Source organism: Lepidochelys kempii, chromosome 14 (genome assembly GCF_965140265.1).
Source record: "Lepidochelys kempii isolate rLepKem1 chromosome 14, rLepKem1.hap2, whole genome shotgun sequence".
Classification (NCBI taxonomy): Eukaryota; Metazoa; Chordata; order Testudines; family Cheloniidae; genus Lepidochelys; species Lepidochelys kempii.
Window position 1 is genome coordinate 40,493,219 of NC_133269.1, and position 10,388 is coordinate 40,503,606.

Consider the following 10,388-nt stretch of genomic DNA (forward strand, 5'->3'; position numbering starts at 1 on the left):
GGTCCTGGATGCCATGCTGGGGAATCTGCTGGCAGAGTCCCCAGACACAGACAGGCTCCACTTCATCTTGGAGGTGAGCCCCGTTTTACCTGAACTCTTTGGGGGACTGGTAAGGAGAGAAGGGAAGATCCATTTTCTATTGTGTCCTCCTAGCTGGGTCCCCAGTGGGCCGTCCTTGGTTGGGGAGGTCAGTGCAATGCAGTGTCAGGTCCTTCCTCCTTGAGGGACAGAGGAAGGAGCTGGGACTTCAAGCCAGAGCTCTGCCTGGTTCTGCGGAGCACGAACCACAGGGCTCCTGGCTGTCTTGGGGAGTGAGAGTCTGAAAACCCACCCTTCCCCCACCCCACCAACACACACACCCCATGAGATTTGGGAGATGGTTCTCAGAGAAGAGGCACATGCCCCTTCCTAGAGAAACAGGAGGAGCCCAGGGAATCAGCCCTTCCCTCTGATCTGCTCTGATATTCCTGGGGGGATTGTGCTCTCAGTCACTCCCTACACCCCCCTAAGGATTTGCGTAGCAGGGAAGGGTGAGGGTTCAGTCTCCTTTCTGGTGAACTGTTCAGGAATCAGGAGTTCTGGGAGGAGGGGACCAGCCCCGACCCCCAACATTGTCCCAATCTAGAGAGATGCTGACAAGTTGTGACCTGCAAGGTACAAGCTGCGTCCTGTGGGAAAGAATCCCCTTCTAAAGCTCTGCCATCAAGGCCTCAGATATTCCCCCCTGCACAGAATGTCTCAAGCCCCTGGGGCTGGGGGCGTGGGGGGCTCATTTGCAAAGCAGGTGCAGCTGGCCATTGAGTCTGACCTGCCTCCTTTCCCCACAGCATGTCAACTTCTGGGTCGTGTCCAGGGTGTCCCAGGAGCGAGCCAGGGCCATCAGGAGCAGCACAGCCCTGCTCAGATACACAGTCACCCTCCCTGAGTTTGATGTAAGTGACCTCCGACCCCAGCTTGCTGGCTCCAGGCGGAGGCGGGCTGGCTCCAGCGGGCTGCAGGATCTGCTGCTGCCGGGGCTGTGGCTTAGGAGGGTTCTTCATGGGAAGGCAGGGTCAGAGCAGGGACTGAGCTCGGCTTGAGTCAAGTTCTTCTGGTCCTGGTTCAGTGTTGTCCCTGGGCCTTTAAGGAGCCCATGCTCCACCCCTGCTTGGCATCCCAAAACAGCTCCGGGCTCCCTTGGCAGCAGAGCAAATGAAGGGTCGATCTCAAGCTCCTCTCCCCCAGCATCTCCTGCAGAGGGGCTAAGGGGAAGGAGCCCTCTGGCCCAGGGAGGACAGGGAGCTAACAGGAAAATGCTGATGGAGTCCCCTCTCCTCTCCCTTCCATTAGATCTCAGCCGAGTTCCCTAGGATGGGGCACCATGTGGCCCAGCTGGCTCTATTTGTCAGCGATCCAGACAAGGACATCAGCCGGCAGGCCAGGGAGGGGACTTACCGGCTCTACCAACTGCTGCTCCAACAGAGGGGTAAGGAACCCAGCTGGGACACGGAACCCAATAGGGGACTGAGAGTGACCACAGGTGGATAATGGGACCCCAGCCCATTTCTCTCAGACTGACCCCAGCTAGAGGACAAGTCTCTCTCTGCCTCTGTTCTTCTCCACTCCACTGGGATTGGAAGGCTCCACTGGGAGCCACCAATGGGATTGGAAGGACACAGAAACTGCAACCAGAATGAGGAGAAAAGTCTCTCTCTCTCTCTCTCTCTCTCTCTCTCTCTTCCAGGCCTGACCATACATGAGGCGGAAGATCTCTGGTGCTATGACTGGCACCAGGACAGCAGGCTCTTGGGCTACAAAAATACAGCCAGAGTTGGGGAGGTAAGGGCACTGTGCCAGGGCATGACACAGCCCAGGGAGTGGGGCTGGCTGGGTTCCCTGCAGTGGATGCCTCCTGGAGACAGGAAAAGAGCCCGCTCCTTATTTCCAGCTCGGAGCTCCTCATCCAGCAACCAGTGGGACAGGCTGGTGCTAAAGGTCCCACACTGGAACCTCGCTAGTTGCCGTGATTTGAGTGTCTTACATGGCTGCATTGCTACGTAGCATAAGGAGGATCCCCGGGTGGGTGAGTTAATATAGGATTATGGCTCTGGGTGTCTCTCTGCTCCTTGTCCCCCTGGCTGATCCCCAAGTGTCTGAGAGGAGAGCCCTGAGTCAGTCAGTCACGATTGCTTGATCAGACCCTTGTTTAATTCCCTGCACCCTGTAGAAGCAGAGAAAGGAGGTGGGCTTTGCCCAATTCCATTGCCGGTCAGGAAGCAGAATGCCCCAACCTGGGAACTGGGTAGGGGACATAGTGCGCTCCAGAGCCAATATGGACCACATGCGCCCCCCTCATGTCTCCAGACCTGGCCAGGGAATGGCAGAGTATCTGGACCTCAGCCACTGTTCCAAAGAAGCACATTGTCACTGACCCAAGTTGCGGCTACTTACTGCACAAGTAGAAAATCAAAGACATCGACCCCACCCCCCGCCCCCGTCTCACAACTGTGGTGAGAATATCCAAACCTTCGAACACACCGTAACACAATGCCCTCAGACTGGAGTCAAAGGTGAAATGGGTGATTTCCACAACATCACAGAGGAGGCCTTGGAGTGGCTCCTGGATCGACAAGGGCATCGACAGAACGCTGCTCCACAGACGCCCCGTGAGAGAGACTGTGTGAGCTTGTCCCTCCTCCCACAAGCTGAATTGCTGCAGCAGAAGAAAAGTCTCCGAGGAGTGTCTGGGATGGGGACTGGGCCATGAGTCTCCTTGTCAGGCTGCAGGTTGGATTCCCCTTGAAGAAACCAAGGAGCTGCAGAGGTCATTCCCAGTGACGAGAGAAGTCACTAAGCTGGCGGGGAAGAGACCTTTGGCTGTCAGCTCCAACCCCCTCGCCCCCCACAACACACACACACTCCCCTGGCGCTGAGATGCAGGAGATCTCTCTGCTGGAAGCAACACAGGGTCCCCTGTCGTCTCTGTGCCCTGCACAGCAGAGTGGGCCTGCTCACACACATTAGAGATCCATTTCCAGCCCATCCTGGCCCCTGCCATAAATTGCCCTCCCGAAAGAGCCACTGGACGCTTTGGTCCCTAAGCACCTGCGACCTTTTCATAAAGGGGCTTCCCTGAGCCCTGGGACCCTGAAAGAGTCCTGGGGAATGAACTGCCTTGGCCACAGCAGCTCTCTTCCCCGCCCTTTGGGGCACTAGACGGTGATGCCATTGTACGGCCAGGACTTGGAGGCTGGCTCTGGGCAATCTGCTCGAGCCTCGTGTCCTCTTGCTTCTAGGTCTTTGGAAAATTCTTCTGCGATGGGCAGAAAAGATCCTTTCTTCAGACAGCAGTGCTGGCCATCCACGACCCCCTGCTGCGTGTCAGCCAGGCTGGGCTGGTGCTCGTCTACTCCCTCCTGGGGGAAGCCCAGCAACTGATGGGGGTCACGGTAAGCAGCTGCAATCGACTCAGGAGCTTGGGGTGGGGCCCAGGACCTCATTCCCATCCGATCGCCATTCCCTGGCCTGGTAGCAAGGAGCCTAGTGCAGACTTCTGGACTCCATGGACTTCTCGTCTTAGGATGTGGTGCTCTGCTATCACTCCTGGAAAGGACAGGAGAGTCCCCTAAGTGCCCTCTGGGAACCTTTCCTGCTCCAGAGAACTGCACCCATTTCCCCACGGCCTAGTGTCCATGTCACCCGAGCCACCATCGAGAGTTGCTCCCATCCCTGGCAGCCTGGGAGGCCAAGGACTGACTGGAGATGGCGACTGACCAGGAAGGGCTGAGGCACATGAGCGTGGGAAGCTGGTCTTGCTGCTGGTAGGGCTGGACCCGCTCTGGAGCGATTGGGAGGATTCAGTCAGCAGGGGCTGCTGACCTGCCCCCTTCACCAGGGCTGCCATCCTGTGGCTTCAGCTTTTGTCACTGGGGTGACTTGGGGAAAGGTCTCAGCCTCTCCCCATCCCACTTCACTGCTGCCAGAATCCCTCCTGCCCCCCGCCACCCTGCTAGAGCCCCCTCCCTGCCCTACCTGGGTGGGGATGGAGGTAGGGGTGGAGGAGAGGGTTCTACGAACTTGAGCGGTGTCCCCAGGTGGGTTGGAGGTGGAAAAGCTGTCAGGGGCACGGATGGGGAGGTGGCAGGAGCTCACCCTACAAGGAGGGGGATTGGCACTGGAGGTCACTAGAGAGGACAGCAAGCCTCCATCCTGGGGGTCGGGAGGGTGAATCCACCACTCAGACATGAGCAGCTGCTGGGTGGAAATGATGGTGCTGGTTCCAGGTGCCCTTAATCCTCCCTGATTCCTGGGGAGTGTCTCAGTCTCTGACAGGTTCTCGTTCCCCTGCAGCACGAGGATGTCACAGCCAAGGTCATGGGCCAGCTTCACATCATCAGGCACTTGCACCAGATGCCCGAGGCGCTGCAAGGGCTGTGGCTCATCTAATGCTCTGAAAGGTTCCCCTTCCTGTTCAGCAAGTCCCGCTCCCTGCTGCAGGTACTGCTCTGTCTCACTGTAAATGCGGGGCTAATGGAAGCGGAAATGGAGGCCTCCTAGAGAACAGACTTTGACCTCCTCCTGATCAGCAATGGGGTTTCACCGTCCTCTCAGCAAACCTGTCAGCCGGGCTGGACCAGATTTGAAGGAGGAGGGTATCTAACAGGGTGGCTTGGCCCGTGGCTGCCCAGCCTGGGGCTAGGCCAAGTTGATGACCAAGTGAGCCCCACCTGAGAGGAAACAAGGACCCTACCTCCTCATGCTTGTTTCTGTTCAAGACATTTTTGGACTTTGTTTGGAAGGAGCACGACCCAGGAAGGAGTGGAGTAAAGGCCAGTCACCTGGTTGGGGGGCTGAGTTCCCAGCCAACAAACTGCAAGCGTGAGTATCAGCGGGGTTGCTAGCCCAGCGAGAAAGCGGTGACACGAGGCCTGGCCAGCATCTAGCGGTGAGTGAACTCTGGTACGCACCTGCTTCCATTCTGGAAAGAGCCTGGTATTGGAGAGTGGGTGGGGAGAGCAGGGAGGTGGGAGGGGTTCCTGAGGCTGGGGGGGGGAGGAAGCTGTGGGGCTGGGAGGGGAAGGACATGGCCCAGCTTGTGGGAGGGATCCTGCTGGCTGTGTCTGGAGCCCTGTGTAGCCTCTTCTGTGGGAAGTTCCCATGGGTCAGTGGGGCCTCAATCTCTCCTGCTCCTTTGGTCTCTTTGGGCTTCACAGGAGGTGTCTGGTGAAGTGCCCTTGGACTCTGGGCCCAGCACCGCTCAGAAATTATTCGCTACCTTCAGAGAGACAGGGCACAGCTCAGCCTGTTGGGTAGTCTGGAGACTCACACTTCACTCGAACACACGACGCTGAGGTGGTTTTGGAAGCACAGTAACAAAGAAGAGATTTAAGTGACACTAAGGAAGAGAAAGAGACAAATTTCAAAGAGACAAACAAAACACGACACACTTTGTTGTGACTTAAACTGAACGTTAACAAGTCCCAATCTTTGCCTTAGCAGTTTCCAGACTAACATCTCAGCTTTCCTAACAGACCTTCTTTGATGTCCCTGTAGGGTAGAAAACTTCTCTGTCGAATCCGCTGATTTGATTTCTTCGTCTTCTGGTTTCAGACCCTCTGTTCTCCTTCTGGGCCGCCTGGACCCTGATTGTAACATCTCTCTGGCCCAGCCTCTTACACAGATGTGTGCTGCAGCCAGCCCAGCACAGGGAGCAGTGGAGACAGATGATCTCATCCCGTCAGACCAAGAAACAGGGGTCCCAGTGAGGCTTAGATGGAAGATCCCAGGCATCTCCTGGAGGTAAGAAACGTCCACTCTTCCGGGCACTTGGGGCTGTTGCAACAAAGAGGGGGCTCCTGTTCCATAGCCTATTTGTCCTCATGACTGTGTTTTTTTATTCTCAGAGGATGCGTCTGGGACCCTGGAGACTCTTTCGTGAAGGAGGTTTGAGCGGGGAGAGATCAGTCACTGTCATGACCCCCAGGTCATTAACCCGGGTCTCCAGGGTTCCTGGGAGCAGCCACCTGGAAACCTACGAAAAACTGCTTACCTAGGACTGACGAAGTCCAGACCCAATTTGAGGCTCGATCCCTGAGGACCTATTGGCAGAGTCCCAGAACAGCTAATCGGTCCCCGGGACCTCCTTAAACCAGCAGCAGGAACAAGGAGATGTCTGAACACCCGAGCTCCTCCCCGGCTCTGGACCGTGTGTTGGCTGTTCCTGCTCCCCAGGCTTGATTTCCTGGCATCCGGACTCGGGGTGACTCATCTGACTTGAGGTGCTGAACACAATTTGGTCTTTTGCTTCTGCTCTTCCAGTGTCCTGACCCAGCTGACTCTCGACTCCTGCCTTGTGAGTGTGGACTCTGCCTCTGACCACTAGGTCTGGCTGCTCATGACCCGGCCATGACACTGACTTTTCAACAATTCCTCCAGTGCCCTTTTCTGCTCTCCAGCTCCGCTCTCCCAGCAAGACACACCGATCCCTGGCTCCCAGAGTCCTGCTTGCCTGCTAGTCAAGGGCTCAGGGGTAGAGCTTGTCTTGCCCCCTCCCCCACCACAGCTGTTTTTCCTCGGGGACTCTCCCTAGTGCAGAGGAGAATCCGTCCTGGCAGCAATTCAGGAAGTCACGGAAGGGACGGTCTGCTCAGCTCCCTCTGCAATGCCACTGCCCGAGACCATTAGGAGTGGGTGCCCAGTGACTGCGCCGGCAGCTCCTTGAGAGACTCCTGGGGCAGGGCAGTCGTGTTTCCCGGTGACCGCGGGAAGCCATGCAAAGAGTGCGGCATTGAGGAGACTCTCCTGCTGTCCCAAAGGGTTTCTGTTCTCCTGCACGGTCAGACCGTGGGGCCGGGTGGCAGAATGGGGAAGAGCTGGTTGGTGATGAGTCGGAGGAATCACCATAGAGGTGGCAGCAGCTGCAGATCCTGGAGTCCCTGTGGTCGGGTTACCATGTGTCCGGATTTTCCCGGACATGTCCGGCTTTTTGGGTTTTAAATCGCCCTCCAGGAGGAATTTGTAAAACTCTCCAAAGGGCCGGGATTTCCCTCCCAATGCAGCACTCTGGGGGCGGGGGGGGGGGAGCTGCGCGCTCTGTGGGGGAGCACGGCACTGTGTCTGGCTCCGCACCCCAGACACACTGCTCTGAGCAGCAGGGTATGGGGGCCGGGGGGCTGGAGAAGGGGCATGGGGTCCCAAGGACAGTCAGGGGACAGGGAGCAGGAGGGGTTGGATGGGTCAGGGATTCTGGGGGGAGCCTGTCAGGGGGTGGGCAGGGAGAGGGGTCGGGGGAGTCAAGGGAGATGGAGCAGGGGGGATTGGATGGGGCGGAGGTTCAAGGGGGAAGTCAGCGGCAGGGAGCGGAGGGGGGTTAGATAGGTCGGAGGTTCTGCTGGGGCAGTCAGGGGAAAGGAAGTGGTTGGATAGGTGTGGGAGACCCGGGGGTCTGTCAGGGGGCAGGGGTGCGGATAGGGGGTGCGGCAGTCAGGGGACAGGCGGGGGGAAAGTTCTAGGGGGGCAGTTAGGGTGGGAGGGTCTCAGGAGGGGGCAGTTGGAGACAGAGAGAAGGAAGGCTTAGATAGAGGATGGGGTCCTGGGAGCGGGAGATCAGGGGACTAGGAGCGGGGGGGTTGGATGGGGTGACAGTTCTGTCGGGGGCAGTCGGGGGCAGGAAGTGGGAGGGAGTAGATAGGGGGCAGGGCTACCACTCCCCCCCACCCCCACCCGGAGTGTCCTCTTTTTTGAAAGTTCAAAAATGGTAACCCTACCCTATGGGCCCAGCCTCCACTCCTGAGATTTGAGGCGAACCTCCCCCTGTTCTCAGGGAGTCTTTGGCTTTGGCGGCTGGGCCTGCCTGCCGAGACAGAGGACTCAGTGTTTCCATCAGGCTGCTCAGTTGCAAATGCAGCCACCCAAAGACATGAAGAAAGGAAGCGAAAGAGCAAAGCTGGACCCTCCGCTGAGCTCCTGCCATCAAGTGAGCCCAGCCTGGGAGAGACGAGGGAAAGCTCCAAGGTGGCTGGTGGCTGCAGGAATCCAGGGGAGGAGAAATAAATGATTAATGATGAATCCTAAGGGCTTTGTCTTCTGTGGTGAAGGGTTTAAAATGGGTCTAGTTACTATCACATTCAACTTTACAATGGCTGTGTCTGATTGAAGGGCAGGTCTGGAAAGGTCAGAGGTCACTCGAGGAGCTTCAAGTCTCAGATTCTGTCCCTATTGCCTGCTTTGACCAGCTGATCTCAGCCCAACCCATCCCTCAGGTGGTCGCAGTGGTGAACTCTTTCCCTCTTTTTCTGGCATGCAGATAACTTGCAGAGTTGCCTGTTAATGCAGCTCCTCTGGGGGAGCACGGTAGGGTACCGTGCACTCAGGGGCACCATTTCAAATTTTGGTGGTGGCGGGGAGGATAATTTCACCATGATTCCAGGGGCTACTTAGGCACCTGAAAAATCTAGTGTTTTGGCAGATAACTTAGCAAAGAGCTGACAGGAACACTTGCCAGACTGCTTTCCGCGGAAGACAGCTGTAAGAATCGATCCAGGGAATGGTTCTGTATCTCTGAGCTGTTTGGACACTTTCAGGGAACATTCCCGATGCAAGACAGAGATCCCCAAAGTTATCCTGGGTAACCCTGAGAGACTTATGGAAAACTCGCAGATCCCACATCTCTGCTGTCACTTTGCACTGACAAATTTGGACTGTCCAAACCGGTTCATGTATTTTACCTGCTTTCAGCTCTCAAGAACTTTCACATATAAAAGAAAGAAAATTAAATAAAAGCCGTAGTTACACTGATATAGGGCCGCAGTGTAAACCCGACCTCAGAATTGTCCCATTGAAATGGAATTATTCACAGCAGTCATTAAAGTTAAACATGCACGTAAATGTTTCCAGGGCCGAGATTAAGGCCACAGCTTATGAGAGGTGCAGACGCAAGAAGACAAGAGCTGTGCAAAAACTGAAATGCCACTTGGAACTTGGCCCAAACAATGCAGCATGACAAATAAACTCATCTTGTTATACAGTAATAGAGCTGGTTCAAAATGGTTTTACACTCACAATGCAACCTTTGAACTAAAAATGCCACTTTGGATTACATTGATCATTTGAAAAAAGTTCCCTTTTTCAAAAAAACATTTTGGATTTCTCTGCCCTCTTGAGAGAGAACGTGGAGTTTTTCCCACCAAAACTAAACAAAAATTTGATAATTAAAAACATTTGCAAATACCTTTGAAGAATATGGGGGGGGGAGTGGTTTCTTCGTCAATTTTCATGACCCCCCCCCCAGCCCCGCTATTTTTTCCAATTCTAATTATGAAGAAATGTCTGTCTGTCCATGAATGATAGATATGTCTGCTCCTGAAACATTTAAAAACAACGGCTGTCATCAGGAGCGCTGAGGTCACATTACGTAGAGAAACATCCAGGCCTGCAGGGTTCGCATTCTCAAAGACAGAAACCGCCCCAGGACGGGAATGTCACACACAACACAGCATGACTGGCCCGTGTTGGTTAGGTGCATGTTTTGCTGTTTCTGGCGAATTGTGCTTTTGTGAGGTGGGGGGGGGGGGTTTATATTTGAAAGGAATTCTTCATCCTCTCCCACTCTCATCCAGGGGAGACCAGGGCCCACCACTTTTTTCTGGCCATAAGTGTGAGCGACTGAATGAGGGGGAAGGAAGGGGGGGCAGTGTTTTGGGGGCAAGGGGCGGCGTGAAGTGGGAGATCAGGGAGAAAGGCGGCATGAGGGGGGGCCTCCGGGCAAGGGGCGGTTTGAGGGGACCAGACCTCGAGGAGAAGGGGTGGCACAGGGGCTGGGCTACAGTTTGGGTGCCATCAGCCCCCCCACTTTTAGGAATCTCTTGCCCATCCTGCCCTCATCCCAAATTCATTTGTAACAGTAAGAAAACTTTGAGCAACAAGGAGACTCAGAGACCCACACTATTACCGCTAAAATCCTCACCCGCCCCTGGAGCTGGGCAAACAGAAGTTTTTGGTCGCTGGCAATTCCAAAAAAAGAGATGGAAAAAAACTGGTTTCAGGTTGAACAAAACTAAATTTTTTCCAAATTTTTGGTGAACCAAAAAGCTTAAAAATAAAACAAAACCCAGGAACATTTCAAGGGTTGTAAATTTTGAATTTTTAAACTAAAATTGAAGGACATTTTTAAACAAAAAATTGTTTCAAGCTGAAAAATCAAAATAGTTTCTTTGGAAAGTGTCTAAACGAAATGCTTTAACTTGTTAAGAACTTGGGGGAGGGGCTGGACGTGAACAATTCAGCAGACCGGATACGAATTCGCAAACTGCTGAATCTGCATTTTTCACCTGAAATTGGTTTAGATGAAAAGTTTCGCCCAGTCTAGTCCCCACCATTGAGGGGCACCGTAAGAGGGATCAGCTCCTCTA